The sequence below is a fragment of the Papilio polytes genome, unplaced genomic scaffold, assembly GCF_000836215.1.
Source record: "Papilio polytes unplaced genomic scaffold, Ppol_1.0 DF824047.1, whole genome shotgun sequence".
NCBI lineage: Eukaryota > Metazoa > Arthropoda > Insecta > Lepidoptera > Papilionidae > Papilio > Papilio polytes.
In genome coordinates this window covers 6,746,912-6,751,730 of record NW_013525157.1, presented here as the reverse complement: position 1 = coordinate 6,751,730, position 4,819 = coordinate 6,746,912, and positions in this window count along the sequence as shown.

Sequence of the window (4,819 nt, the reverse complement as noted above, 5' to 3'; positions counted from 1 at the left end):
TTACAATATGACAGACTAATAAGCGTTTGCTAATGAAGACATAATTTACTATAGTATAACTCTCCCATATTCGGCTATTTAATATGTCGTCTTTGGAAAACCGACTTCAAACAAAATACACTAAAAACAAAATATCCGCAATAAAACAGTACACTAAAAAGTAACGAAATAATTCCTTGAAAATAGTAAACCTCCCTTATTGTAGATGTTATGTCTATATGGAACAATTATTATTACCTAACACATATAAACAAATAATAAAAAACATACAGACGAATTGAGTATCTCCTTTTGGGAAGTCGGTTAAAAATAACTACAAAAATGCATCATTTATCATGTAGCAGAATAACATTTTCGTAACATGCTCCTAAAACGGCTTCTTATTAATTCAGAGAGGCAAATTCACAAATGGGGTGTTATGTCCCAAAAGTCTAGTCAAATATAATTGAAGAACTGGTTTAAGAAATAAGAATTTAATTTTATAAAGTATAGAACAAAACGTTCATTATCGTACTTAAATAAAAATAAATCAAACATTTTATTATAGCACTTGAATAAATTATATTTTAATTAAAACTTAATTAACATAATATAGGTTTAATTATACACATTAGAAAGTGAAATTATAGTACCAAATTTTAATCAAACGATACCTACGAGAGTTACGAGCATTCCCAACATTATAGAAATTAGAACTTATACTAATTTCGATAAAAATTATCACAGCCATTAAACTATAAAACATGTTTCTGACCTTATTCTTAGCGGGACGCCGGCGCCCACCCATAGGTGTTGAAAACAGACTGTCTTAGAAGACGAATGTAAACATACATATAAAAAATTTTGATCCCTTATTAGTAGAAAGAGGTAAACGAGCAAGCAACACAATGTTACATGAGTACTATTAGAGTAAGTAATAAACACATTCGAAGTTACCAGACTTTTTAAATAAATAGTGGGAAATAGCTGTGATTAAATATATCAAACGAAAATCGTGACCAAATGGAAAAAGTAATGCAAAAAAAGTTGTTATTTATTAAAAAAAAAAAACAAAAATGAAATGTATTATTGTACATTTCTATTTTGTCTATTTAAAAATGTTGGTTTACAAAAGGTTTTATTATAAAAAAAAATAAAAAAACATACAGACGAATTAAGTACCTCCTTCTTTTGGGAAGTCGGTCAAAAAAGCACCTAGTTCAATTTAAACCCACAAAAAAATGACCATGTGGTCGAATTAATAAAGCAAACTAATCCTTAGCACAATCGTAATAAACAAATAAATCGGCCACAAAACGCAAAGGAAACGGTTCGTCGACGACAGTTCTTGTAAATCTATATTCGATAGCAATCTTGATGTAACGACGTATGGAGAGCGGTCCAATGTCTCGAGCTTTAAACAACAGTGGGTTTCTACTGACGTGTTTTATTAATACCTATTGTCATCCTTTTCATACTCTCTGTAAAAATAAGGACAACCTGTGCAACAGCAGTAGTCCACGGTATCAAAATACATCTCGATGAAAGTAAGTATCCCATGAAAATCAAAACAATATAAACGCTTTATCAATGATATCTATCTAACTCGATTGTCTCGAATCATCAAATCGATATGCAGATATAAATCTATGTCGAATTTGAATGATGAGGCTAAATTTACTATTAGTAAGAAATAAGGCCGATCTTACGTCGATATGTCATTGCCAAGATGTAGGTAACGTAACGCACGAACAAATTCCATGACAAAAATACTTCGAAAACGTTGCAACGACGAAATGATATTCTCTTGTATCTTAGTTTCATCTGAATGCATGTTAAAAGTAGCTTCCATTGTATTATCTTAAAAGTATCATTCCAACATGTAAAATAAGCTTAATAAATGGTTGAAAAATGTTTACAGAAATTGACACTAAAAAAAAAATAAATAAAGCCACAATTTTTACGTGTCGTAGATAGATCAATGATAAAGAAAGATTTATTTCTTTCGAATTTGAATAATCACATTTAATCTAATTTCGCCTAAACGACCTTATATAGATATTTGTCATAGCTCAAGCCTGATTCTCTCATAAATTTGTCGTCTGCACGGGGTTCCAATAGCAACGGGTAAAATTTATTGCGGTCTAAAACAAACAAGGGCAACGTCCCACTGAGACTCCTTGTGAGCAACCGACAAAATGCAAATCTAAATATTTTAATTTATGTAACATTCCCTTTATCACTGCGTAACATTCATGTGTTTATTCCAACGTAGAGTAACATACTAATTAAAAATGAAGAGTAAATATTGATACCTTTTATTAATAATAGTCTGTTAAAATCTTTAAATCTAACTTTGTTAAGAACACATTTTCAATATTATATTGGCACGTGCACAACACAAAATAAAACGTGGCCCGTCATAATATTGTAAAAAAGCACATTTTTGGCACCTACGCTAACGACCGACCCTGTTGATTTGGCAGATGTTATTTTTGGTCATTAGAGAGAAAAAAATCAATTAATGCCCTTCGTTTGTGTATAAAATTGATTACCAGGGCTTCTGAAGTCGGGCCGCTGCGGGGCAGCCGTGTGAACTCTGAAAATTACAATTACGCACTGTCTAATCGAATGTTATAATTTATCTCTCTCTAACGAATACATAAACATGCATGCGGGAACGAGACAGCCGTTAGGAAGTAAATAGCGCCTACGTGCCTACATTTTGATTGATGAACAGAGAAAACGCCTCGAGTGAGTTAATCACGCCCAAATTTAATTTAGAAAGAATATGAAAATACGCAGGCTATTCATTATGTTTTATTTGTTTTTGAGATATCTTATACCTTTCGACAGCGCCGTAATACAATGTTCTTAAGGGTCAAAGAAATTAGAATAATCCCACTATTTTAGACCTTAAATCATAAGCACTAAGCAACATCCCAATATTTGTTGACGGTCGAAATTGTATTTTAATGATATACCATTTGCGTAAAATGAAAGTTATAATTTTGTTACAAAAACTTGCTGAAATACTCTTTTAAATTTGGCCTAATATTTTTATTTGTTTAGGAGTTTTTTGCACATTTTATTACTCATTCTAAAACAATAAAGTCCATCATTCTCAGTTTACTCTAAAACCAAACAAAATAAAAGGAAGAATATATGCCTTCACAAAAAAACAATTAACAATCTCACAAAACGTTTATTTGTTTAAAACCCTTGACAAACTATTAACAACACATAATTGCGAGGTCAAACATTTTGTTAAACTAAAATTAAAGTAAACGTTTGCTATTAGAGCCACTTAACGCTGAACCATTTCTGTCTATAAACATAATACACCTAATGGTTCAGTTAAATTTTGTATTTGTTCAACGAACAAAAAATGACATGAGTAGTTAATAGTCATAAAATATTTTTTGAAGCATGGAATAATCATGCTATGTAACTGATTTGGATTGGTAACTAAGAATATAAGTATTAAACTGTATTCATTCAGCTATATTATTCGAGTCTTTATATTTTTCGCCGATAATTTATGGAAGTTTACAACACTGGTGTGCGTTGCGTCTATTCTAGTTAGTCTCATTCCACTTTAATGGAAATTCACTTACGTAATAATAATTTACGTTAAGTAACGTTAAGTTAGTAGTAAGTAGTAAGTAACGTTAATTTAGTCTAAAATACCTAAATAAACCCTGGTTTATAAACATGAAACGTTTCTAAAAAAAATTCTACTGCTACACGTAACTTAAAAAATATTAGCAAGCCGCTCTACAGTTTGCTCTGTCCAAAATTTGGGAAATCACTCATTATTAAAAGATTAAATAAATAGATAATAAAGTAAATTGAAATCCTTCACAAAATTACGAAGATCAAGTGGCTATAATGACACCGGACCCTTCTAATAGAATTAAATACAAGTTTAAAGTAATTTACCCTTTATGGTTTCTGTGTTCGCTTTCTTAGAATGATATTGTCATCGCATTCATTGTGTTAAAAGGTAACTTGTACAACTTGTATGAATGTACAACCTACCACAATTATGCAAGACCAGTTGGTAAAGTATGTATGCATGAATGTATATATTACAAGATTTCTAAAATATGTCCATCATCTCTGCCTACTTAAACATTGTTTTTTTTGTTTAAGTCAAAGACGTTCAAAAATGTTGCGTTTTAAGTAAACTGCCGTTAAAAGAAATCGATTCGAAAAAGATATAGTAAGTTTAAAAAAAATTGTCAAAGTTTATCATGGGTGACAACCCTAAAAATCATTCGAAGCGGCGCCTCTTTACACATATTGCGACACCTAAAATAGCTACTAATTTATTGACGATAGGTACTTGCTACTTCACGTACATGCAAGAACAGGCAGATGTATTCAACTTGTTATCTGAGTTGCGTGGGTGGACGGCACGCGCCTGCGTTGCCAATGAACCGATCTCAATGCTAGCCATTGTTGGACACCCCTGCATAGAGATTAGTGGGACACGATTGCCACTTACTTCCTTGTTTACTTTGCAGTAGTAAAGTCAGCAAAAACACACACGATATTTTAAAACATATTTTAGTTAACAAACAATAGCTCTCAATATAACTTTATAAAATGAATATAATTGAACTATATTCGTTGGCAACCTTGACCCAGATTTCTACATATCTATACTTATTCTCAAAATTTCTACGTATCTCTAATGTATAATTACTGTGTTTTAATATAATTCTGTCGCATTATATATATATTTTGAAAAGTGTACCAACAAAAACCTTCAAGTTATTTCCCATACGAATATAATGGATTCCACTTAATGTCTTTGGTAATATTGTCAAATCTG